General features: G+C 36.1%; 1 long non-coding RNA gene across 1 annotated transcript; it reads left to right on the top strand.

The window, feature by feature from the left end:
• Nucleotides 1-8625: 8625 nt before the first annotated feature.
• Nucleotides 8626-9022, top strand: LOC142176811 (uncharacterized). Its single transcript, XR_012705618.1, has 3 exons — nt 8626-8701; nt 8789-8920; nt 9004-9022. It is a non-coding gene; the product is annotated as an uncharacterized LOC142176811 (long non-coding RNA).
• The last annotated feature ends 2732 nt before the right edge of the window (nt 9023-11754 follow it).

Genomic DNA, 11754 nt, shown 5'->3' with positions numbered 1-11754 from the left:
GTTCGTCGACAGGTGAAGCAGCAGCAGCCATGGGATGGGTGAAGCAGCAGCAGCCATGGCGACGCTAGAGCTCGACGGACTGTGGTTGTTTAGGACGAGGGGTCGTTTAGCAGATGGTCGTTTGGGACCATGGGGACGGGGTATTTTTCGTTGGTTGAAGACGAAGGGAGCTTGGGGCGGGCAACCATGAGGGGTGATGGTGGAGGGGAAGGGGGTGGTTTGGGGAAGATGAAGAGGAGAGGGGGCGGGTGGTTTTAGGTTTTTAGGTTTAGGGTTTGTTTTTTTTTCAAAAATGAAAAATGGAAGAAGGGGGTGTTTGTTTGGGGTTATGGGGCGGACCGGGTCGGGTCGACCCGGTGGGATTTTTGGGTTGGATAAGGGGTTATTTGATTTTGGGCTTGTGGTTAAGAATTGAAGAAAAGACCCAATCCGATTTTCTTCTTCTTTTATTGCTTCTTTTTTCTTCTTTTATTTTTTCTTAAACTAAAACTAAATTCTAAAAATCCTAAATTATCCTATAGAACTAAATTAATTTATAAAAGTGTTAATTAATTATTAATAACAATTAACACATAATTAAATAACAATTACGATAAAATCACACAATTTGGACATTAAATGCTAAAAATGCAACGTACAATATTTTTATGATTGTTTTTTTTTCTTGTAAAAACAAACTTAATTGCTCATAATTGTAGAATTAAATCCTAAATGCAAATGCGACATATTTTTGTATTTTTTTTATTAATTTAACAATAAACATGCATGGACAAATACAAATAATTATCAAAATGCTACGAAAATTCTCAAAATTGCACACAAAGGAAAATTATTTTATTTTGAATTTTTGGGAGTAATTCTCACATAGGGCAAAAATCTCGTGCTTACAGAAATCTTAGGTTGCTTATTCATAAGTTCACTTTTACGAACTCTTTTGGTATTCATTGAGAAAACGTTTTGTAATTTATTATGTTCTTTGTTCAATCTTATTCATTGAGAACTGCTTACTGTTTTATATTAACATATTTATATTAAAAGCATGAAGACCTTTAGCGAAACGTTATACAAATAGAAATAAAAGGTTATATTAAAGACTTTTAGGTTTTAGTTAACTAAAAAAAAGATTAGAATATGAATTAACTAAATTAATTTCCTCTTGTTTTATTTGTATAGATGGAACATCGTACTTGAATGTACAATAGGAATTATCCTAATCGACAGGGATTGAGGGAGGATTTTGTAGAAGGGGTGGATGACTTTATTATACATGTAATGTCACTACCACCATACCTAACTGAAGGAATAATTAGGTGCCCTTGTGTTAGGTGCGACTGTATGAAGTTTGGAAAACCGGCGGAAGTTAAGCATCATCTTTATAGAAGGGGTTTTTTAGAAAATTACTTTGTGTGGACTAATCATGAAGAGATCGATGGTAGCCATGGGATATTTCATAACATGGTTGTGGGTGAAAGTAGTAGGTCAGTGGAGAATACAAATCGTGATTCTAGAATTCATGATATGGTTGCGGATTCTTTTGGGATGCACTTAGGGGGTGAGCCCAATGAAAATGTTGAACAAACTCCTAATAATGACGCAAAACGTTTTTATGAACAATTAGAGGAAGCTAGTCGTCCACTACGTAACGGAAGTCCGCACTCTGAGTTGTCTGTTGCAGTTAGATTACTAAGTATGAAATCTGATTGGAATATTTCTCAAGGAGCCATGGACTCTTTCATTGACCTTATGCGTGAACTAGTGACCGTGATATCGAATTACCTGTTGATTTCTATAAAGCAAAGAGATTAGTTTCTAAGTTAGGACTTTCGTCAATGAGAATTGATTGTTGTGAAGATGGTTGCATGTTATATTATAAAGATGATGCAGCTTTGGACAGTTGTAAATTTTGCGAAAAGCCTCGTTTCAAGAGGCTTTCCAGCGGGAATATGGTCGCTATCAAGTCGATGCATTATTTACCTCTTATACCTAGGTTAAAGAGGTTATATGCGTCGATGAGTTCTGCTCCTCATATGAAATGGCACTTTAAAAATAGAAGACCACCTGGTGTTATGTGTCATCCTTCAGATGGAGAAGCTTGGAAGCACTTTGATAGGACATATCCAGATTTTGCTAGTGAACCAAGGAACATTCGATTAGGTTTGTGTGCGGATGACTTCACGCCTTTTTCTGTATCTGCGACACCATATTCATGTTGGCCTGTCTTTCTTACACCTTATAATCTACCACCCGAGTTGTGCATGACTAGTCCATATATATTCTTAAATTGTATTATACCCGGTCCACGTAATCCAAAAATTTTGATTGATGTATATTTGCAACCTTTGATTGATGAGCTAAAACAATTGTGGTACGATGGTATTGAAACATATGACATATCAACCAAGCAAAATTTCAATTTGCGTGCTAATTTAATGTGGACAATTAACGATTTTCCTGCGTATGGAATGTTGTCTGGGTGGATGACTGCTGGGAAGCTAGCATGTCCTTACTGCATGGAAAATATTAAAGCGTTCACTTTGAAATATGGCCGAAAGCAATCATGATTTGATTGTCATCGTCAATTCTTGCCTCCTGATCATGAGTTTAGAAGGATGAAAAATGCATTCAAAAAGAATAAAATGGAATATGATTTTCCACCTCCGATACTTTCAGGTGAGGAAATTTGGGAGAGGGTCCAGAACTTCAGTAAAGTTACTGAAGCTCCACCTTATAGATTCCCCGGATACGGTGTTACTCATACTTGGACGAAACAGAGTATATTTTGGGAGTTGCCTTATTGGAAGGATAATCTTCTCCGTCACAACCTTGATGTCATGCATATTGAGAAGAACTATTTTGACAATTTGCTCAACATAGTGATGGATGTTAAAGGTAAGACAGAGGATAACCCGAAGGCTAGAATGGACTTACAAGAATATTGCAGGCGACTTGAATTATACTTGCAGAAAGCAAACAATGGTAAGGTGTTCAAACCCAAAGCAAGTTACACATTCACTTTGGAGGAAAGATGGCAAATTTGTGATTGGGTAACGATCTAAATATGTAGTATAGAATATATATATATATACATACTTACACTATACTATGCACTAAGTATTAGTGCATTAGCTAATATTATATCGAATATAGCTTATATATATCGAATATAGCTTTTTTATATATTCGATAAAAGCTTAGTGCATTAATACATAATTATTCAAAAGTTAAGTGCATTAATACTTAGCTTTTATTAGCTAATATTATATTCGATATAATATTAGCTAATGCACTAATACTTAGTGCATAGTGTATATATATATATATGTATATATATATTAGCTAATACACTAATATACTATATATTATATTGTAAGCAGTTAATGCACTTAACTTTTGAATAATTATTAGCTAATAAAAGTTAAGTATAATATATCGAATATAGCTTTTATGATATTTCCATCTAAATATGATATTTCCATATAATACTTAACTTTTGAAATACAGAGCAAGTGTGTATGGGAGCACCGCTATAGCGCGGATGTGGCTGCAAATTTTTATCTCAAAGCTCGCAAGCGGTTGTCGCATTGTTTCTCCAAAGCTAGAAAGTTGAACCAAAAGCCTGGCTAGTTGCTTCAGAATTTATGGGAGGATTTGCAAAGGCAATGACTTACCGTAGAGTTCTTATAGAAGAGCGAAAAAGGAAAGAGAGCTCGTGCATCTGAGAAGGGAGGATCCTTGCACACTAGAGGTGCGATCAGCCTAGGGACAATAAAGTGAAGAATGGTACGTAATTGCTTAATGTATTTTAATTTTCAAAGTATATCTATTTTGTTTATTAACTAAAATTTATGAGTTTTCAGGAAAAGAAGTTGGGGCGTCCGATGAACCAAGATGAGCTATTCAAGGAGACTCATATTGTAAAGAAAGAAAGAGACAGATCAAGAAAGGTGGGTCGAGGGGCGAGCCTCGACTGTACATGTAAGTTTTCACTTTTCATTAAGTATTTTGATTTACTTTTACATAAATTTTGAAATACTAATTCAATGTAATTTTTCTTATAGGGTCGCTTCACAGCTGAAATGGAGGAATTCATACGCAGTCAGCCACCTAATGAGTCAGGCGATCCAATCCAACCTTCGAACGATGATGCTGAAAAAATGTGGACGCAGGCTGCTGGCGGTCCAAAATGGGGGAAGATATACGGGCTTCCTACTAAGAAATTTCATCGCTATAAGTGTAGAATGCAAGGAATAAGGACTTCCTTGCAAGACGAGCAACTTGATGGGGAGAGCCTCTCCTCTATGCGGGAGATTGTGACAAAGCTCACATCCGAGCTAGAAGCCGCCAAGGAAAGAGAAAAGCTTAGAGATGCTCAGTATATTGGCATGCAGGAGCAGATCAAATCTTTCCTAGCTTCTGGTAGTTTTCCGATTTCTCGGTCTCGTGAGTCATCGCCAGAGGCTCGCCTTCCCCGTGCTCGTTCCTCCCGTCCTCCCCGTGATCGTTCTTCTCGTCCTAGACAAGTACACCCTTCTGGATACCGTCTTGGTGATGAAAGTTCATCAGACGGTGATGATAATGATGTACAAAACAATCCTTGACTTTTATACACTTTCAACTAGACAAATACAATCGGTTTTCGAATGTGCTTGTAATAACAGTTAACTTAGTTTGGTTAGCTTAATGTGTTAGTTCTATTAAACTTTATAGTTTGTTAGTTTTAATGTTGTTGTTGTTTATTGTTGTTGTTGTGTTGGCATAAAATGCCTGTTTAGGAATTTTGGTAAGCTGGCAGGTGGTGTAGCTGCCAAAACAGGCAGTTTCTGCCAAAAATATACCAAGAAAAACGACCAGCTTTGGTCTCTAGTTGGTCGCTTTTCCCTTAAAAAATAATAATTTTCTGGGCAATAGCGACCAAGGTTGGTCGCTATTTAACCCAGATTTCTCAAAAGCGGCCAACTTTGGTCGCTATTCCATTTAAAAAAATAATTTCTGGAAATATAGCGACCAAAGTTGCTCGCTTATAATTAAAAAAAATTAATTCTTGACGTTAGCGACCAACTTTGGTCTCTTATTTTAAAAAAAAAAAAATTAAAAAAATTAATAATAAAGCGACCAACTTTGGTGGCTATTTTTCAGATTTTAAAATATAATATTTTCTTTACAAACCAAAGTTGGTCGCTTTTTTATGATTAATAATAAATAAATAAAAACGTAATTTACATGTGGAGACCAACTTTGGTCGCCAAAATTATATTATTAAAATATTATAGCGACCAAAGTTGGTCGCTATTTTCTTTACCCGAAATATTTGGTCCTTTTACCTTAGAGACCAAAGTTGGTCGCTAATTGGCGACCAACTTTGATCCCTAAGGTAAAGGGACCAGCTTAATATCGACCAGGCCTGTTTGGTCACCTTTTGGTCGATCGCTTTTTGGTCAATAAGCGACCAACTTTGGTCGCTTTTCGTGGTCGCTTTTTTCCGGATTTCTAGTAGTGAATTTCTTTTTAGCCACTTATTGCTTCAACTAAGTCAGAAAATATAAAAAGAATTGAACTAAGTCAGAAATTATAAAAATAATTGATATATATTTCGTTCTATTGATTCATTATCATCACCAAAATTCTGTTTATGAAACTGATATTTGACCATATATTTAATCGATAAAGTCATTCCACTTTCTCATCCAAAAAGCTAGAAAAGACTACTTGAAAGCTGTGTACGAACATCTTTTCTTTTTCTTCATATTCCAAAAATAATAATAATTCTTTTATGATGGACAAATTTTATGAATTTCAACTAAGTACTTATTTAAAAAAAAACTTATTTAGATGGGCGAATAGAAAGGAAAAAGGAAATTGACGATAGAAATTAATTTTAATATTAGTCGTAATTATTGAGAGAAGGTTATGCACGTGATTTGTAATTTGGTCAACTGTGTGTCTATAAAATATTGGAAATATACTTGTACATTTGTTGCCAATCTCATTGCAGAAAGCGTATATTCAAAGGATACCCTCCAAGCCTTTAGTATTATTTATTTAATTTAAATTTTGGGGAGAGAGAGGAAGAGTGTACCTAGGGATTGCTTGATTATCAAGTGAGAGAGGATCAACCATGAGTTTAATGTCTGACTACAAATTCAAAAAGTATTGGTGCATCACACAGAAGAATATATTCACGGGACAGATGGAACAATTTTTTTTTGTTTTTGCCAATAGTCTATGAATTAGTAATCATATCAGTTACTAGCAGTTAGGATTTTGAACACCTAAAATGTGTAAATTATACACTTAATTACTAAATTGAAGGAACCTTAGAGGAATGATAAAAGTTATATTCTTGTGATTTATACGTCACACATTTGAGCCGTAGAAATAGTAACTGATATTTGCATTATGTTAGACTGTCTGCATCATACCACTTGGGTGCGAACGTGAATGCAAAAATACCTCATGCACGGGCTGCGCTTTTTACTTAATTACTAGCTACATTATGTCTTTCTCCACTTCAACTTGAAATTATATACTACTCGATTACTTATTTACTTGTCTATTAGACTATTTACGTAGTAAGGAGTACTGTTCATGAAGTCTGACTTTAAATTCTTAGCTTTTCAGAAAGTACTGTTGGTGCATCACAGAGAATATATATAATATTCACGGGACAGAGAAAACAATTTTTGTGTTTTTGTTTCAAATAGTCTATGATTTCTTTTAATATGTCTATGAATTATTATTATATTAGTTAGTGGTTAGGATTTTGAACACTGATGACTGAAAGGTTTTGTTTCAGTGTAGGAACACTGATGTCAAGGAAAAAAAGTGGAGAAGACTAGGTGCAATTTTTGGAGTATGTTAATTAAATGGTTTGAATTAACATGCATGTGAGCTTCTTGATTTCTTATGTTATTATATAGTTGAAAATGGACAAATTCATGAGCTATTCTTCTTTCTTCCGAAAACTTAAGTTTTAAACCATGAAAAGAATGTTTATCCTGCCATTTATATTTCAACTATTGTTTAACCAAAAATCTGAGTCCTTGGTCAAAGCTAAAAGAAAAATTCGGGTTACTGATAATCAGGAGACAAAAAATAAAATACTTTTGAGAACAATGGTAGAAGGTAAATAGATAAGTATTTCAGTGTATTCTCAATAGTATTTCGTGTCTACAAATGATGATACTTCTTCCTTTTTATAGATCATTCTAGGTAAAGGAATAAAGCATCAGTTTTAATGATATAATCATGAGCAATAAATGACATTAAATAAGCCGTTATACAATCATTCCTATTAAATACCAACTTTATAACGTATCAGACATTTAATAATGAATTTGGACTCCTTTCTGTCATCTGATCCTTGCTTTCAATGCCTTCTAATCCGTTGGCTGTAAATAATTTAAATTGGTACGAGACTCGTATCTATACATCGTCTCGTGCCTATTTAAATTCTTCTTCCCGTGGTTGTTTTCACCGTGCCTCTTAGTCAATTGCTGTTCTTTGACCATTCAACTAATCCACGTGTCATGCCACATCATTTTTAATATAAATTCAGTTTTTTCCCAATACAGATAGTCCCCCCACTTTCCATTTTTTTATCAATTAAATAATTGGGAAGTGGATCTTCATGTAAAAAGAACTTTTGCCACAATTAATGCTCATGACAGTACTAACGTCTCAGCAGTCTTTTCCATTTAATGTTCTGTCCATGTGTCATTTTATAATTGATTCTGCTATTCATACCCTTCTTCGAGACTTCTTCAATCTCACTATTTACGAAGTGATAGCTGCCTTTATTATAGGCTTTTCATCATTATACTTTAAAAGTTGACGGGTCCCATTTTACACATACTTTGTCTTCCTTTGTCTTCTTCACAAATTTTCAGCACATACTTTCTTCTTAACAATGTCTTCTTCAAACCCTAACCGTAAAAAAGTTCCAATCTAGATCAGTTCCCCAACGCCCCTGTTAGACACAGAAGAGGCGGAGGAAGTAGGCTTCGAACAGGGTTAGAATCTACGCGAGGCGGTTCCTCTGGTTCTTCTTCAAGGAGTTTTATCCCAAAAGCCCCTTCTTCTAAAAGTAGGGAAATTCTTGATACTTCTCAAGAACCCTCAGTTGATGATATAGTTCCCGGCGATTTGTCTTTTGAAAGTGACAAAACGTCTCTTCAAAAACAAATTAAAAATTTAGAAAGAGCCGATACTTACCCAACATTAGTAACCGAGCTTACAATCCCCACCATAAGAAGAGATTGTAATTGGAAGGATAGTCTTCGAATGTCAATTCCTTCCCGAAATCAAAGAATTTCCTCTTTTAGAAATGGGTATTCTTCTGTTTACGCTTACCCCTTCACTTTAGGTTTTAATACTCCGATTGACCCAGTTATTCTCGATTTTTGTCGTTTCTTTACCATTTGTTTGGCCCAAATTGGTCCATTGGTGTGGAGAACAGTGGCTTGTTTGAGATATTTATCATCCAAGGCCAATGTCAATTTCACCTTTTCTCATCTCATTCATCTATACCATCCCAACTTAATACGCCATGGGGTTTTCACCTTAACTACAAGGAGCAAAAAAGTTTTGGTAAACCCTGAGGATGACAGAGATCGCGGATGGTATATCCGTTACATTGCTGTCCGTACAGTGGATTTGATTGGCGAAACAAATATTCCCTTTCCTGAGAAGTGGAATTTTGAACGTAAGTTTCCTCTTGTTTACCGTACCTACTTTTGAGAATTTCAAAAGAATGTGGTTTTTAATCTCGCCCCTTCTTGGTTTTTTGTAGCAACCATGGGAGATGTGGAACCTATTCCCAACTTTCGTGGTTGGGTAGACTCACTTTTGAAGATTGCTACTAGGGAGCAGAGAACTTGGAAATCAATTTCTTCTTTACATGGCTGGAAAGTCAAAACACATGGTATCCACCCTTTTAAAATTTTTGTTTTACATGTTAAGCACTTTTTCCTCAACTTTAACCATGTATATCCATTCTTTAATCAGGATTTGGCATTAGAGGAATTACAGCTGAAGTAGCTATGGCCATTCGCATGTCTGCGAATGCTGCTCTGGATTTAGATAAGGCTCGAGCCTTGCTGCCTAAAAGAAAAACTACAAAGGAAAGTTCTGAAGAAGAAGAGGAGGGTACCTCCCTAATTACCAGGCCAAGGGCCAGGAGACGAATAATCATTGATAATGAAATTGAAAACACTCCTGCTCGTACCTCCGCCACCGAGCCTGTTTTGATTCAATCTGATGAGGATGCCGAACCAAGAGATAACAATGAGTCAATTCAGCACCTTTTTGACAGTGGTTTCGGGAGTGGCGAGCTCGGACCTGTTTTTGATGAAGCTCCTCTTTCCTCATTTGTTCCTATTTCCTCCATTCCTCTGCCAGCCGTAAGTGTTTCTTTACCAGCTTTAACAACTTCCGTTTGTTTGCCAATTTCTACTGCTCCTATATTTGTTCCCTTGGCTGCTTCAACTGCACCTGCTTCTGCTCCGGTGTTGGTTTCTACATCTTTTCCCTCCATTCCTTCCGCTGCTCCTCTTCCCTCTGTTCATCATACAGAGACAGGTTCTAGCAGCGGAAATATAACAATGAGAAGTGTTACTTTGGAGGTTCCTGCCAATCATAGCCTCCTGAGGAAAACCGGCAGAGCCGATGTTTGGCTCGAACCTCTTATTGGAGATATCGAGAAGAAGAAGATGGAGAGCCATAGCTGCTTAACTTTGATGAACGACGTAGTTCATTCTACTTTGAAGGTATTTCAACCAACAAGTTTTTTTTCTCTTTTTTTTTTAAAATTATCTTCAATTTCTCATTTCCATGACTTACCTCTGTAGGCTAACCTTATTAGCACGGAATTAATGAGAAGAATTTCCTTACTGGAAAGAAAAGCTCGTGAGTCTGAGAAGTCTGTCCACGAAGCTGAGGAAATTGCTAGGGGAGCCCAACTTGAAGCAACTAACTGGAAGGAGCAGTTCGAAAATGCTCAAGGGACTATAGAAGAGTTGCAAGAAAATAAAAACCTCCTAGAGCAGCAAAACCGTGGTTTAACTTCTGAACTGGCAACAGTCAAAGCCTCTTCAAGCCAATTGAAAAGAGACAAAGAGCTTTTGGAATGCTCTTTATCAGAACAATTATCCAGAGCTAGTGAAGAAGTTAGGGAGCTGAAGGCACTTTTGGCTAAAAAGGAAGAATATGCAGGAGAGTTAGTGCAAAGCTTGACTCAAGCTCAGGCTGACTTACAGACTTCTTCTGTCGAGATTCAAGCCTTGAAGAGTTCTCATGCTTCTCTTGAAGCTTCCCTTGATTCCCATTTAGCTGAAAATCAAATTTTAAAAAACGATCTTGCTATGTGGGAAAAGGAATATGGACTTCTAGAGGAAAATTTTAACATAGAAGTGAGTTGGGCTTTTCTGAATTCTCGTCGTGATGCTTTGACGGAAGCTGCTCAAGAGGGTTTTGACTTGCAGTCTGAACTGGCTAAAGTCATAGATACCATCGAAAAAAGCCAACAGTCTACTGATACTCCTTCTCCTGCCCTTGAAGTTCCTGAAAATGTTGCTATTCCAGCTTTAGAGGGTGAAACTTCTACAACCCAGTCTATGGAAGTGAAGCTTCCGTGACAATCCCCTCAACTGAATGATGGTTTGATCCCTTAGTTTTTTTTAAAGGATTTTTTGGTGAAAGTCCCCAGTTATCATAATGGGGCAATTATATAAACTTTTATTGACTAAGTTTCTACTTAGTCTTTTTAATTATATCAAGAAGTTTTATTAGTACTTCAATGTGTTCTACTCTTGCCTTTTCTTTACTTATTTAGGACTTCTAGAATAGTTTAGCATTTTTATCCTTTGAAAATACTTTATGATTCTTCCCATGACTTATTGACATGAGGCTTATAAAAGAGGGCCCTTTTATTTTATCGACACTTAATGAAGAAGACGTCTCAACTTCATAATGGTGTTAAAATACGATGAAAGTAATAGGAAAACACACGTTTTGTATGAAACAACTTTGGCAAGTTTTCATTCATAAACTTTTAACAAGTGTTTGACTGTTACATGTATTACAATGCATCTACAACTTTTCTCGTAACTGTTTTTCTTGTAACAGATTTGTAAATAACATAAACTAAACAAGGTTTTTTTTATAACCTGTTTCAGTACATAGTCATGACCCTATCTTTATATGTTAAGAAGGGTTTGAGAGGTGACTTTGTTTATGAGTTTGAGAGATGACTCTGTTGTTCTCATGAATGCTGAAGACTTCGTAACTTCTTCTCAACACTTGCTTCTTTGTGGCCGATTTTTATTCGATACTCGTATCTGTTTCTTTGCACCTATATGTGTATAATATGTAGTCCCCCAAGTGTTTGAGCGGTGAAGTATGAAGCCTCGAGCACTTGTTTATTTCTTTTACTTTGGCCCTTTTCCTGAAATAGAAAGATATACGGGACTCGACGGTGTGATTATAGATGAAGACTGCCTAACTCGTGTGTATTTCCATCAGATTAATTGTAACCCTGGGCTAGGAATTTAAGCATACTCCATTTTGCCTTGCAGGTTGTGACTCATCATTTGGCACGAGTTAGGATATTTAGCCTAGCATCTAAAATCGTTAGTAAAATATTAATAAACCAAGAGAATTATTTTTACATGATGATACCTGACCGTAGGTACTTTCTTAAAAGTAATATCTTTTTAAGTGGACAGCATTCCAATGTGAGGGTAAAACTTTACCATCCAT

This window comes from Nicotiana tabacum, chromosome 22 (assembly GCF_000715075.1).
Source record: "Nicotiana tabacum cultivar K326 chromosome 22, ASM71507v2, whole genome shotgun sequence".
Classification (NCBI taxonomy): domain Eukaryota; kingdom Viridiplantae; phylum Streptophyta; class Magnoliopsida; order Solanales; family Solanaceae; genus Nicotiana; species Nicotiana tabacum.
Note: the sequence above shows the minus strand (reverse complement) of the source record. Positions and strands in the feature narration are given on the sequence as shown.